Below are 15,503 nucleotides of genomic sequence, written 5' to 3'. Positions count from 1 at the left end.
AGAAGGTTCCAGTGGCCGCGGCCAAGAAAAACGCGGCCGCCGCAGCGCCTGCGCACTGCTCGCGTCCTCCCGTCGCCACCTTTCACCCCCCACACCCCGTTATTCTCCATCGCCTGCATCCGCGGCGGGACGCGGCACAGCGCTCGTACAGCGCCCAGGAGCCCGGCTTGGGGGCGCGTCCCTGCCCGTTTTCCTCAGGAGCGGGGAACAGAGCGGTGCAGTGACACCGCTCCCAGCCCCTCCATTCCATTTCCCCAGCCGCCGCCCGAGCGCTGTAACGTTCGCGGCCGCCGTGCCCGCCCGCCCGCGTCCCGTGCCCTCTGCGAGGGCCACGTGGCCGGGGCGCGGCCAATGGGAGCTCCGCGGAGCTCTGCTCCGGCGGCGACGTTGGGGAAAAGGGGAGGGGGGGGGGGTGGCGGAAGGGGGAGGGGAGCGGCAACGGCAGCGCAGGCTGAGAGGGAGGGCGGGCGGGGGGCGGGGGAGGAGGGGTGTTTTCAAAGCCGACAGGCACAGCGGCCGGAGCCGGGGCTGAGCCGGAGCCCCTGGGTACCGCTGGTGGCGGCGGGCGGCACCCGTTCTCCTGTCAGATCGGCGCCGCCACGGAGAGAGGAGGAGGGGAAGCGGCGGGAGGAGGAGAAGCGGCGGGAGGAGGAGGACGACGCGTCCCGCCGGCTCCCGGGAGAAGGTAAGAAGCGGACCGCAGCTCCCCACCCCTTCCCGATTGCGCGGCGGGGACCCCCTGGTCCCGCCCGCCGCCAGGGTGCCCGCGTCCGCGGGGTGCCGCCCCCTTGTCTCTGAGCGGTGGGCAGCGGGGCGGCCGGGCAGCCCTCAGCCGGTGCCCGCCTGAGGGGTGTAACCGCTGCCCTGCCCTCCCGGGCAGGGGGCACCGCGCCTCCGCCGCCCAGCCCGGCGGGCCTCGCAGCGCGGGGGGCACGGCGGCAGCGGCGGCGGCGGGCAGCGGCTGTCAGCCTGTCAGCGCCGCGGCGGGAGCCATGGCCGCCGCTGTCACCGTCTGGCGGCCGCGCCTCTCGCCCGCCGAACCCAGCCCCTGCCCCGCCGTCCGGCGGGGGGGTCCGGCCGTGGGTTGGGGGTGGCAGCAGGGGTACCAGGGCGGCGGATCCCGCGGGAGACGGGGCCGGGGCTGCGGGGTGGGAGGTGGCGGCGGCTGGGGGCCGTACGGGCGGCTAGGGCGCGGGTTCCGAGGGCGGCATGGCGGTGTACACACATAGATACACACACACACCCCCACCCATACACATACACACCCCGCCACCCCACCTCCGTTTGGGGAATTTCGGCAGCTCCACTGCAGCCTGGGGAGTTGCTTCGCCGATTTCGGCCGTGCCGCCCCGCCCCATCGGGGTTAGCCTGCCCTGGTCAAATGGAGAGCCGCGGGGCGAGCGGGTTGAGGCGTTTCTGGCGTCTTCCGTTAATAAGCACTAAAGGCTTTGCTCGGTGGTTTTGCAGGATGATCGGTGCAGCCGGCTGCTCCGCCTGTACGAGGCAGCCGCCGCTGAGGTGGAGCACGGTAACTCGCACGGCACAGGTGACACTAGGCAACAAAGGAAGGGCGAGAAAGGAGAGAAAGCCAGGCTCAGTTGCACTGTTCTTCATGCAAGTTCTAGCTTGACTCTCTAGGTACCATTGCTAATACTCGGTCTTTTTTTTTTTTTTTTTTTTTTAAGGCTGGGTAGCTGATGAGAAATAAAAGGATAAGAAACAAAAGGATTTTTTTTTTTTAATGTAGTTGAATATCAGTATTATCAGCTAGAGGTCTCGTGGAAATTACCTGGACGCTGTCGATATGTTCTATGCCTTTCTTCTGCAGGCCACGTGATGTGGAGGAAAATCTGAATTTTATACCTCTGAATTACATGATAGTTTATGGGATAAAACAGCGCTTTAATGAAGATGAGTGAGTAAGTTGTGATGCTGGTAGGAACAAAAAGCTATCAGACAGATGTGGAACAGTCCAAATGTAGTTATGTTCCAGGAAAGAAATGTTTAATCTTGGAACACTAGGAAAGGGTGAGATCATCATGTCTATAAGAAATCATTAGCTTTTATTAAAATAATTCAGTGTCATTGACGTGTTATGATTTGGAGGTGGGAGTCACTTCTACTCTCGAGTTGTGAAGCGGCAAGGGTTTGCATGTTTTTCGGTATGCAAGTTGATGGCAGCTTGGTTGTCCTTTCATCTTAGTTACTCTAGGTCCTCACATCTAGGTTGCACCAGGGACATGGTGAGCTACATGGTGATCAAAACTCTTTGTGCTGTGCAGCTGCAAAGAGCTAAGCATCCTGTGCTTTCTTTCCTTCTTCCACTATAATCTTCTGCTGTAGTTCAGTGGGTAAGAGTCCCCAGAATTAACAGATCTTCAGAATCATTGGAATATCAGGGCATTTCACCTATTCTGATTATTTGAGGCTTGTGCAGATGTTGGGTGTCACTCACTTTTCTTTACTCTTTAGATGGAACTCAGACTTTCATCTAACCTTGTGACTGGATGAGCTGGGGACCTTGATCTCACCCTGTGTGAATTTGGTAGGCCTCTATGCAAGCTTGAGAAACTGTCTGTTAAAATAAAATCACAGAGTTTGAAGTATACCAGCATACTTCATTGGGAAGGTCATGGTAAACCCGTTGACTATCTGTGATGGTGGTGGTTTTTTTTCCCTCCTTAATACTTCTGCTCTCCTGTATGTGCCTTGTAAAATGTCAAGGAGTGACAGTGTTTTTCTCCACACCCAGAGGGCTATGGTGGCATTCTTGTGGTGATGTCATTTTTTTTTGTGAATGGTATGTAAGGCCCTTTTCTGATTTCCTGGCTTTTCTTTAGTAATCACTGAGTGCAGACAGTTGATCAGAGCGCCTTTGGTTCTTTCGCAGAGTTGACAGCTCAGTCTTTCAGATATAAGGATTTCTGCTTTTCCATTGCCGTCTCTTTGTGTGTTTTTCTTCTATCCAGAGGATTATTCAAAATTATTTGTGAACTCTGAATACTATGGACAGCAAAGCTTAGGACAGATGTTGTGTAAGAAAGCAAGCTCTGTGCAGCAAACTTAAGTTCATTTATGGTTTCTTCCAGCAGGCTTGCATAATAGGTAACTTCTTTGAGGAGAAGGTCTTTCAATAAGCAGGTGAATGAGTGCTTGTATGAACCTCACTGTTTGTTTGGCACTGGTTGCAGGGGGTGCTACTGTGTTACGACTTACCTTAGGATTAAAAGCTCAAACTGAAAATTGAATATCTGTGTTTATTACATTGGAGGTCATCAGTCATAGTCTCAAGCAGCAGCTTCTTTGCACCATTAGGTGTCTGTTTAAATTGCTACTAAACCCATAAACTGTTGTGGCTTTGACTTTAGATGAAGAAGTCCTGGATATCCTCTTAGTGGAAATATTGGCACCTAGAAATGGCTGAGCTAGAACTTCTTATTCAGTATAGAGCATACAGATATATGAAAAAAAAAATGTATTTGTTGAACTGATTTACCATGTTTAGACATTCTTAGGCTGATGAAATTGTCTGTAAGATTAGCATGGTTGGTCCGCTTTAAAACTGGAAAAAACTATTGATCACAAAATTTGTAATGATTAACCTGCTACCACCACTGTTAATATGCACAGTCAGAACAACTTACTTTTGACAAATCTGATCTTATGAAGAGGTGGGCTGGGCATGAATGTTTGATGTTTCTTCTCTTCCATGTTCTGTTGCACATGGAGTAGTATAAATGTTGATTGGTCATTTAATCTCCAGATCAGACTATATTTTTTTTAACTACATCGTTAGACTCTACTTAGACTCTAGTGACAGATGGTATGAAATAAATATTAGCACGAACTCTATCTTGCATTTTCTGTTATGACACTGAATAGTTTTATTAACAGAATAACAAAAGTCAGAGGCTTGCTAATATCTTTAATTTTTACCTTACCGGTTCATTATTATTCCTGAACCTAGAGAAGTCTTAGAAAGTTCCTCCAGAAGCTTATGGAGCCATACTTTATGCCACATTGCATAAAATGTTAACCTTCATTGAAAGAGAGACTTCAGGCTGCTGAGAGTATGACTTTGCCTTGGCTTATTTAGAGTTATCTCCCTGGATCTGAAGAAGCATCCTTTTATCTGCTGCAACTGCTTTTATCTTTAGCAAGCAACAAATGAATAAACTCCTCAGTTTCATGGCTGCTACTCAGAGGGCTATAGATAGTGATAATGTCACAAGAGGATTGATTTCACACTGGTTTATGCTAAGAAAAGCCATTAGCGATGTTAGAGAGACAATTATGATCAGTATTGGAGGCAAAAAGTAAAAATGCAGGCTGGGGAGGAAGACTTGAGGTATTTTCTTCCCTGCCCCTGTCATGTGCTTTCTACTTGCCAGTAGCCTCGTGGAGATAGAGAGTATTGGAATGACTTTCTTCTTGTTCTGTCTTGCATTCATGAGGCTGGAAGACATCAGAGGTAGAAAGACCTTTTTTTTTCCCATCTCTAAACTTCAGAATGTATTAAATGCAACAGAAACTAAATAACACTTTGCATTTCCAGGATATTGTTGCAGTAAAAATCTTAGAAAGTTCTGCTGATGGATGACAGCAGAAATGAGCTTACTTAGGTGAAGACATTTCCTGTAGTTTATCTTCTCTTTCAGAGCTTTTTGAATTAGTCCTACTTAATAGGTGTCCAGCTTTTCAAACCTTTTGAGCTGTAGTAGATAGTTTCCTTTGGTTTGTGGAAATATCTTCCTCTTGTTTATGTTCACATCAAGATTGTGTGCAACAAAGAACACTAACTGAAACAAATGAACTTTCTGTGGTGCTCTACACTGTTCAGCAACCTACTGATCTCGGGTTTTACTACCAGTTTACTGACAAAGGGAAAATGGAAACTTCATTTAGTGATACTCTCTTTCTAGAGTGAGCAATGCTAATCAGTCTTCTGATTTCAAGAAGGGACAGGTGTCTTGACAACCATATTACCTTATTTAAATAAATTTTAAAAATTTTATCTTGAAAATAACTGGTTCTTTGCTTCCCAGTCCCTTCCATTCTCTAGATGATGTAGTAAAATATTAATGAAGGTTAATTGCAGTACCCACTGTAGTTTTACTGCTCTAAATAGTTATACTTGTATGCAAACAGTATTCTGGTTATTTTCTATTCTCTGTTTCCACTTCATCTGTTCCCTCACTATGTCTTTTCGCCCAAAGAAAAATTATTTCCATAAAGGAACTGGCATATGATTTTTGTTCTGTTACTTTTGTGATATGATGTATGTGGTGACGGCCAAGAGGTGGCAATAAAGACTGTTGAATATTTAGCATGTCTTCACAATTTAGCCAGGACAATAACCTTTATTATCCAGTTGGGGACCTGTAAGTAAGCTAGTAAGAGTCAGAAGCTTGGTTTTTTTTCCCCTGCATCTACTGTTTTAGGTCTTACTTGTGAATGCTAGCACTCAAGCACGCTGTTTTACCCGTGGTGAATCCTGCCAAAGTTGAAAGACTGTGAGTAGGTGTTGGCAGTTCATCTGCTTTTAGCCCATGAAGGGCCTTTTCTTGTTTTTAGGTTATGTTCCTTCTGGCAGTGTTGTAGATAAGCTGTGGGGTTTCTTGGTTTTAAATTGGCAAAATTATCGTTAGCTTATGAAGATTTAGATAGAAATTACTGAGGTTCTAGTAATAATGTATAGAGTAGATCTGAAATCTTTTGTCTTGCAGATCTTTAGAAGGTTTCCAGAGGGGATGTGCATTCCTGTAGAAGGAATTTTAACTTAATTGGCAATAGGCTTGTTTATCTTAAGTTTGGCAAAATACTGATATAAAAGCTTTTAGGTTTTTCTTTGGTAGACACTGTGCTAATGGAGTAGTCTTTCTTAGTTGACAAAGATCTACTTAGTTAGATCTTGAAGGAATAACCAGTAGATCAAAACTGAAGCTTACAAATCCACTTCTCCATTTAGCTTAATGGGAGTACCATATTATGCTAAATATCTGTGCAGGTGCTTCCTTTGAACCCATAGCTCATCCTAAAAAAGACTTAAGAGGAAGCACCTGTGAACATACAAGTTTTTTAGACTTGTAGATTAAAAGGGAGGACTAATGGATTTTACGGTAAGTATCTTTGACTCCTGAGAGTCAGAGTTCTCGGGCAAGCCTGACTTTTTCTTGATCCTATAGAGAGGAAAGCTATTCTGGGAAAGAAAATAATCTCCTTTCATTTGAGAGGTTGTCCGGAAGAAAGGGAGATCCCTTCAGGCACTCTGGAAGCTTATGTATCTCTGATTCTCAGAGTAAAGAGGTGAGGTTGTTTTTCCATGTAAATGTTTATTTTGACAGCTAGGTATGTCCCTCAGTAGGAATATAATGTTTATATTCTATGCAGCTGTCTTAATGACTTAACTTGAGAATGGGATCAGTCCTCACAAACTACACAGGTTCTTACAAACTATTCAGGTTCCTCTTACACCTCTGTAAGTCTTTCTTGGAATAAATGCTGTCCTGACTACATAGCATAAGTTGCTGGAGAATATATGAGACTTAAACCTTTTAATATGCTGAACGTATCAGCTGGAGGAGACAACTGCCAGTAAACATGCTGCTGCTGAGGTAAAGAACATCTGTATTTTTAATTCATGGAACAGAATCATAAATTAGTTGAGATTAGAAGGCACCTCTGCAGGTCATCTAGTCCACCCTGCTCGGAGCAGGGTCAGCTGGAGCAGATTGCTTATAGGTGTGACCAGTTGAACCTGGAATTCACCCCAGTAGTGCAAGTCAAATATTACAAAGTTCTAATTTTAGTTAGTCTGTTGGGACTCCGTGCTGAACCTGTTGCTGAAGGCTTAATAAATTGTAAAACTGTCAAACTTCTTTTTTTTTCCCTCTGAAATATGGAATATAAATGTTTTTCAACTGTTGTAGGTAATGTGCTTTTCCTGACTGATTTCATTTTTAGTAGTCAAAGGATGCATTCTTCCTGTGCTGCCTGTGTGTGGTAGTCTTGTAAAGCTGTGGTGCGTTCCACTAAGTTCTCCTATACTTTCTTAATGAAGTTGTTTTTTTCATTTTGTTTTTAAAAAAAAATTAAATGGCTAACTAACTAGTTATGTAAATAAGACTTCTTTGCATTTCATCTTGCTTTTTATTAAAAATGCAGTTTGTGATTTTTTTTTTTTTAAGAAAGAAAAGACGAATACATGAATATCTTTTCTGTGTTGTTTGTACTGGAACTTAGTTGAAGAAAGTCTCTTGCGGTGCCTGCAACTCAGAGTAGGTTTGTCAGTGAGAAACTGAAAGTGAAACGACCTTATTTTCTACTGCCGAAGGAGAAATATGAAAAGTAGCTAACGCATAAATATTAAGAGTATTTCTTCAGAAGTTATTATTTGAATATTGATAGCATCTGAAAAGAAATTTAAGATTGATCTTTCAGAATTGGTTACAAGGAGAAAAACAACTATTTATTCAACCAGTTGTATTTGTACTCTCATCGTTCTATCTGTTTCTTTCCAGTGCTTCCTTGCAGAACAGCCAGCCATATGTAAAAACAATAGTCCTAATATCTTCCATGAAAAGACAAAGGGTTAATCTGAGAGTAGAGAAAAGCTTGTGAGAATAAGACAGTATTGACAAACATCCTTCAGATTCATCTTGAATTCTGGAACCAGTTGCAGTTCCTTACTGGCCCACGTGGAGGAATGCTCTAGAAATGGTGTATGTGGTTCAGAAGGAATGATGTGCCTTGTCACTATGGGAGCCATTCCTGCCCAGCTGTAATGGGATTCAGTGTCTGACTTCTGGACGGCAGGTTTATCACTGTTTTGGGGAGAGGGAATGCTTTTTTTGTTTGTTTGTTTCTGTTTGTTGTTAGTGCCAGGAGTTAACCTTTTTCTTAAACATGTGTTTCTTACTTCTTGTTCCTCCTAGCATGGGGCAGAGGATGTGTACTTATACACATAAAAAGAAGCTTTTACACAAGTCTCTTAGAATCAGGGAGGATGTTCTGCTTTTAAATAATTCCTAGCCATTCTCTGATTAAAATGTAATCTGGTTTATGTTATGCACGTTCCACAAACTTTCAGCTTCGGTATTTTAAGCTGTTTCCTTTAAAATTAGTTTTGTCATAAAATACTAATTCAAGTGTTTCGAATGCAGCACTCTTCTTGGATATTAAGAGAAAATTATATGAGAACATAGAGAAATAGTGGTGATAGAACTATTGTCTTTTTTTAACAGGAAGATGGTAGTGGCTTATTGGTGAAGATTCTGCCATTCTTGAACAATCTGGTATGCCATTATGATACCAGATGTCCTACTGCTTTGTGCTTTTCTCCAAAAACTAGCATTTTTTGTTTCTTCAAGTACTTTCTCATTCAGTGCTTACCCATTTCAGCTGTCTGTATCAAATCTTTTGGGATCCCTGTTGCAAAGCAGCATCTTCCCCACTCACCTGTTTCCAGGGTGGTACCATTCTGTCAGTTTAGGCCATGTTTGCTAACATTGTTTTTCACCCTAAATGACATTATGTAAACAACTTAATTCCCATATCATTTTTTTTTAAGTCGGGAAGGGGTTCAGCATCCTAGGAGATGTTCAAGAGTCAACTGCGAAGGAATTAATCTCCTCTACTTCTTTCGTTTCATAACTTTTCTCAGCACCTTACAGGGTCTTTGGAGGCAGACTTGGAGTCTTCTTTTGGACAGAACTTGATGCAGATGGGTTTACCCAGGTTTTGGGTCCATGAGTCTAACTGATTCTTTGAGTGTCCCGTTCTTTGAAAATGACACCTCTTTGGCTACTTGGACTTTAGTATACTACTGTGAGGTGTTAAAGTAGAAGTAGAACCTAACACACTCATTTTCTTTAGTTCTTCTGTGTTCAGTTATCTACGTGGAAGAACATTAAAGGTCACTTACACATAGCTGGGATCCTTTTGTTTCTTTTCCTCTATCATGTTCTGTTAATAATTTTTAGCTCTTGTGTGTCAAGGCAGACTAAATTGTTTGGTGTCGCACCTGCAAGGATATTCTGACAAAATGTTAGTTTTCATGGTTTTTCAGTGCTTTGGTAAGACATAAACAGTAATTAATTCTGTATGAGTTTAGAAGTCTGATATCAACAAGCTGCTTTTATTATTTTTTTTTTTTGTAAGCTTGATGTGCAGAGTGACATTTGCAATGGGAGGATCTGTTTGAGACTGGAAACTTCAGAAAAAGTAAAGGAAGGAAATGGGACTGTATTGCAGAAGTGAAGCAAGTTCTTCTTGCCTGTATTTGCACACCTTCTTGCTGTATACTACAATGCCACTAACCTGTATGTTCTTCTGTGTTCAGAAATGCTGTCTGCTGTATATTGGATCCAGTAGCACTGCTCGTTTGTCCTTCTGCACATAGAGGAATGGGTTCACGAGTTGCTTGTTTCTGGTTGGGACTCAGCTTTAAATAATGAATGGTATGGATCTCTGCGGATAAATTGCAATTGTGCAGTCCAGGATACTGCTCCAAGAAGAGTCCTATTGTGGAAGCTGAAATAAGGTCACTAACTTAGGAGGAGGTAGCAGGAAGAGAAAAGAGGGTCCCATGTTGAAGACAGTTGGGTAGTGACCCTAAGTAATACCGATTTGTGTAAGATAAAGGCTTTTTATGAGCATTTGCCAAGTGTTTTCCTCACTTGTGGATAACTCCTTTCAAAATGTTTTACCTTTTTCCTTCTACAGTGGTAGAGGAGTTGCTTGCAGAAGTTGAAACTGAAGTCGCTAGTAGCTAAGGTCTCATCAAGTATAAAGTACTATCTAATGTGAAAGTTATGAAAAATAAAGTCCTTAATGTATTATGGCTATGGCAAATTGATCAGGCTTCTCACCTCATTATTTCTGTGAACTTAAGTTTCCATCTATAAAATTAAGGAAATAATAAATTCTCATCTTCCTCATCTTCCAGCAGTATTGTGAAAATAATTTAATGTCTGTGAAAGGAAAGGGACCCTAACCTTTTTTATTCCCAGTTTTGATTTATGGATAGAAAGTTCTGTGGTGTTGTCGAGGATAGGTCCTCCTTTTTATTTAAGGTATTTTTTTTAAATTAAAAGAAATGGTGTGTACATCTCCTTCCCTTCATGAAGGTGGAAATCAAAGGAAGCTGAACTAGAGGGAAATAGATTCTCTCTCTGGAAGCAAATGAAGCCATTTGCTACGTGTGTTTCTGGTCAGTGGTTCCTCAGAACTTCACCAGGTTGTAAAAAAAAATTTCACACAGCAACAGGAGAAAGTTTCTTGAATTGCTTTTGCCAGTAGTAAGAACAATCACAGAAAGTTGAAGTCAGTTTTTTGTCGTGAGCGCTACTTAAACATTTCAGCAGGAGCATTAAGGGCCAGCTTAAAAGGAACATTCAGCAGATGGATACACTGCTTGATCATGTCTAAGGAAGTAGAAATAAAATCCGAGTTGCAGGATACCCTAAAAATCTAATGTATTTTGTCTTGTTTTGGTTTTGCTTTCAGAAGCAAATCAGTGCAAGTGTGTTGGTTTCATTCTGACAGGTAGATTTTTGATTTTTACTTAAAAGTGTGTGAGGTGAAATATGTCCAGTGCTACTCCAATACAATTTTGAGTCCTTACTTGGTTGAAACTTAAAAGTGTAGTTGCAAGAAAACATTACAGAAAGAAGTGCAGGTGTATATTTAATAATGAGCTGTGACATGAAAGAGGAGCAGTCTCTTGCTCAGGTATGGCTGTTATTGAAGCATAATCTATCTATAATTTGTAAAACAGTAGTACCTTTAAAATTCAAGTCCATTCTTGCAACAAATCTCAAAGGCATACTGGGGTGTGGTATTTTCAATCAGAGAACAGGATTTTGTAAATTCAATTTTGGGCTGAAGTTTTTTTTTTTGTTTTTTTTTTTGTTTTTTTTTTTTCTTCTTATTCCACAGTGTGCTGCTTGTAAAACTCCACTGCATGATTTGCAGGTGCCCACAGTTAGTCAAGAATAGGAAGGTTTGTAATTTCCATGGTTTCCTGTAACATTTTTTTCCTGCTCAAGTAACAAACTCAGCCTGCTCTATATAAGGTACAAAGACAGCTGAAAATGTCTGACTGACTAGAAAACTGAAGGAATTAGATGATCTCCTGGTGTCCCTTAACCTCAGCTATTATTTAATTCTATGAGCAATGAGGTTCTTGTGTTCTTTGGTAAGCATGTATTTAGTTAAAAAAAAAAAAAAAAGCCTTACTAAAAGTCAACCGGAAGACTCCAGATTCAGTCATGTTCTTTAATACAGTATATTTGTTAGAAAGAGGTTGACAAGTCTAGGTGCTAGGTGCTGTTAGCACAGGAGATAAATTGAAAAGTATTGAGAAATCTGTAGAACTCGACAGTTTAAACCAAGCACAGGTAAACTCAGGCTCTTAAAATATGGATTTGAAGGCATTCTGGGTAGGAGCCCAAGGTCTTATACAGACAAGTGAACAAAACCGCTGCAAAGCCTTGTTTGTTTTCTGCATAGGAAAGAGTTGTATGTCCTCTCATTTTTTTGCTCTTCCTAGTAGAAATTCCTAGACTATGAGATACATTCTTTGTTTTGGTAGGAAGTAGTGGTGAGTTCCAGCTGAAGTATTGGAAAATCTTTCTTGCTGCCTGTGTCAGCTGTTTTTTAGGGACTTCATCCTAGCCCCGTGTAGCATAGTCTGGCATGTGATGAGTAGGTACTTCAGAGTATATTAAAAGCTCTTCTGGAGATTGAGTAGTCACTGCCTATTCCTATTTCACTATTCAAGGACACCTTTATAAAATGGAGTTCAAATATTTTATTTGTCTTACGGAAAGATTTGTGCAACGCTTGTGCTTTTTTACAGGGCCACAGGAATGTCAAGACTGAAGAATTTTAGTTTGTGTTCCATGTTCTGGGGGAAAAAAAATTTGTGTGTTGATCATAGTCAGCTGTACTTTCTCCCCAAGCACAGTCGCTTCTTACCTGTCCTGTCAAGTTTCTCTCTCTCTGCTTCCCCCCCACTCCCCCCCACAGCATCCTCATCATAGCCACATTCTCTCATTGAGCTAATCTGAAGCTTTACTCCTCACAGCCCTACTTCTTTGTAGGGAAATATCAGGTAAAAATATAGATGTTCTTTTCATCCACATGTTTAAATTCCCAAACAATAAAAGCCCAGCTCTTTACTACTGGACTTTGCTATCCTCCTACTCCATGTGGTACCTGAATGGTCTCTTCCCCCAGTCCCAAATTCCTAGTCTTGTGTCTCTTAGCATGTCTTCAATCTCTAAGCAAAATATCCCAAATAATCTCTTGTTCTGTCTCGAGCTCTTTATTCTTACTGGACACTGTAGGCGAAAAGGTAGATGGTGATCTGATAATACACGCATTGCAGTCTGACTGGGAGCTGTTTCATTGTATCGCTGTGGGTTATGGTTGAGTAGCTCTTTGTATAGAAGCACTGAGCTCTGTAAAAAGAAAAAAAAAGTTGACAATGCTGCTGCATCTCCCATCATAACGTGTCATGGAGCACTAGCAATGCTGGAGTTTGTTAACCTTTCTTTTGGAAATAAATCACTTCTCTAAATTCTTTGCAAGTGCTTTTATTGTGAAATAAAATAGTGAAGTCATTTGCACTTTCCTGGTAAGAAGAAAAAAGAACCCAAAGAATGTTAAACCTAGTTAAATAAACATCTTTTTGCTCATATCTTTTTTTTTTTTTTTTTGCTTAAAATCTGCTCCTTACAGTATTTTAAAAGCCCTATCTTCTGTGGATTTTGGTCCTTTGTACTATACCCATTCCCTTTCCCCCAGTGCATTAACCTCAGCTGCCTTTGAGACTCCCAGCAGAATACAGATAACATTTGGCATGGCTGGGCAGGAGCTACCTACATACTTCTTAATTAGCCGGTATGTACATACGGGTTGGCCAGCTGGCTTTCTCTGAACAGAATATGTGATATTGGCTTTTGCCTGCATTTCCCTGAGTTCAGCTGTTCTTAGACATCTCTCTCATGCTTATCCACCAACTTTTTTTTTTTCCTTTCCATAATAGACTTTTAGTAGCTTTGTGATTTAGATTGTACCAGTCACTTCCAAATAAACTTGGAAGAGACAAAGTCTTAGGTGTGGGAGGGAGGAGGTTGTTAAGAGGAAATCTACGTTGGTGCTGTAATTTGAATGAGGAAGACACCTTTAGGGTGACTATCCTTATCTCTCCTCACTGTAGTTCATTCTGCTCTATGCAGTGGCTTCAGAGCTTGATTCCTCCTATTTTAAGCTGAGGGATGTGTTCAGGAATGTGCTGAGTGTGCTCCAACCTTTTCTGTGTGTTTAGTACATGGGACTGTACTAGAACTAGTCCAGAGCAAAACTGACAAATGTGGCTAGTGTGAATTCTGAATTTTTGTTACCAGCTGTTCCACTGTACAGATCCACTCTTGATAATTCTGTACTTCTTGCTAAAGTAGATGTAGCCTTAGCTGTAATTTTCATAAATATAATTTTAGTAAAACATTCTGAAGCAGTCCTCTCAAATATTTATAGCAGAAATTTTGTACAGTTGATTCACTGTTTCCCAGTTTGGAGTAAATTCCTGCTGGAAGAGAGGGATATTTTTCTTTTTTTTTTTTTTTTTTTTTTTTCCTTCTGCAGATGAAATAAGAGATGGGAAATATAGAAGAACAGAAGTAATTGAGAAGATTGCCTTATGCTAGATCCACTGCTTTTGAAATGTAAATGCATTCCAGAGCTTAAGGATAAATGCAATATCTTGGAAATTAACCCATCTACTACTTAAATTCTTGTAGCATTTCAGTCTTGTGCCCCATTGATTTGCTATAATAGCAGTCAGCTGACCTTCAGGATCAACTGTGCAACAGGGCTGTCAAAGATAACCTTCTGTAAGCATCGTGTAACTTTTAGCTGTATGCGTTATGGTGAAGACATGCAGGAATAAGGAGGTAAGCATGCATTGTAAACCATAAAGGAAATAAGTAGTTCTGTGAGCACCAGAACTAGTGATGCATACTTTTCTTATAGATTTATGTCTTATGGTTGATTAAATCCGGTAATATGCAGGTCTCAGCTGAAACTTCCCCTATGACTAGAGGAAAAGAAGGAAAGTGGTTTATAAAGGCCGTCTTATCTGGAGTTTTCTTACATGCAATGTGGCATGAAAGCTCATAGTGAAACTTTCCCTAGGGGGAAAAACAGTGACAGATTATTGTTCTTGTTATCCACCAGCCACCTCTTTCATGAAATTTGTGAGTGCTTAATATATTTGAAAATTTTTCTCTGCTGTCATATTTAAAGAAAATCCATCTACAGGCTTGAAGGTCATTGAGCAATCATAGAATGGTTAGGGTTGGAAGGGACCTTCAAAGGTCATCATATATATGTGTGTAATACAAACACATGGACCTCAGATTCTCAGGAGACTGCGCTGAAAGCAAAAACTTGTATAAAGGAGTTGAACAACAGTGGCAGCAGCGCTGTTGGAGTACTGCATGAATTCTCTGTTTTGTTACATAGGTGAAGGCATGCCCTTTCATTAGTGCTAGATGTAAGCTTATACGAGTTACTACAGTAATTTGTTGGTATTAGAGATTTATTATATGCCTAATTTTCTGTAGCTAGTTATATCTGATATTCTGGTGGTTGGTGGGTTTTTTGATTTGGTTTTTGGAGTGAGTTTTTTTTGTGAAATAATCCCAGCTTCTTATATCACTGCCTGTAGATCTGTCAAAACGCTTACATTTGTTACTTTAAGGAGAAAATAGGATTTTTCAGTTCCTTTAGGTGAAAAATGATTGAGAGAAGTTTAACAGTATTTAAAATAATAGGACATTGATCACTGACAATGAATGTGCAAGAAAGATGTCCAAACATAAAATCAGAATATCTGGTTTTGTTACATGAGGAGAGGTTTCTGTAGTAGGGAGCAGATTCTATGTTTTATTTAAAAGCATGAAATAGATCAGTTTGTTAGAGAAAATGCACAGCTGTGCCTGTTTGTCAGATGAAAAGTGATGGTGCTGCTTGTTGTGACAGAGGAGAATAATTTGAATGTGAAGAGTTTAACTTTTAATTTAGGGTTCTGATGATTTGAAATATGCCATCAAGACTGCCTGATAAACCAGTAATTGTGTTAAGAAACAGCCCTGAAGGAAACTCGGAGCAGACAGATCTAGGTTTCCCTGGAAGGACCTGCTAATGTTCGACATTTTCACTTTGAATGCAAACGTTTGTTGACTGTGTTCAGAACATGAGTTGAAATGGCACTGAACTGCAGGCAAATAGAAATAAAGTTAAAATATCAGTAAAATCACTTCTATAGGTCAGATTTTTGTTGTAGCATATACTATGTGATCATGGATTGAATAGGTTGCTTACTTACATTTCTGGACCGTAGTGATATCTTATGAAATAAAACAAAAATCTACCCTTTATGAAAAGTACTTTTTTTTCCTCAAATATTTGAAGCGTTTATGTCTGTTTGAAATATA

At 41.1% G+C, this 15,503-nt stretch overlaps 1 protein-coding gene across 3 annotated transcripts in view; it reads left to right on the top strand.

Annotated features, from left to right (window-relative positions):
- The first annotated feature begins 498 nt into the window (after positions 1 to 498).
- The window catches only part of ANKRD12 (ankyrin repeat domain 12), a 64,463-nt gene continuing 49,458 nt past the window's right edge, over positions 499 to 15,503 (top strand). For 2 of the 3 annotated variants that reach the window (XM_086740625.1, XM_086740623.1), the window contains exon 1: positions 499 to 685. The gene's annotated coding sequence lies outside the window, so the exon portion shown is untranslated. Of the gene's footprint in view, positions 686 to 2,525; positions 2,546 to 15,503 lie in introns of those variants that run through there. The other variant, XM_086740624.1, reaches the window with a different exon arrangement.

Source organism: Chlamydotis macqueenii, chromosome 2 (assembly GCF_036417535.1).
Source record: "Chlamydotis macqueenii isolate bChlMac1 chromosome 2, bChlMac1.mat, whole genome shotgun sequence".
In the NCBI taxonomy this organism is placed as follows: Eukaryota; Metazoa; Chordata; class Aves; order Otidiformes; family Otididae; genus Chlamydotis; species Chlamydotis macqueenii.
Note: the sequence above shows the minus strand (reverse complement) of the source record. Positions and strands in the feature narration are given on the sequence as shown.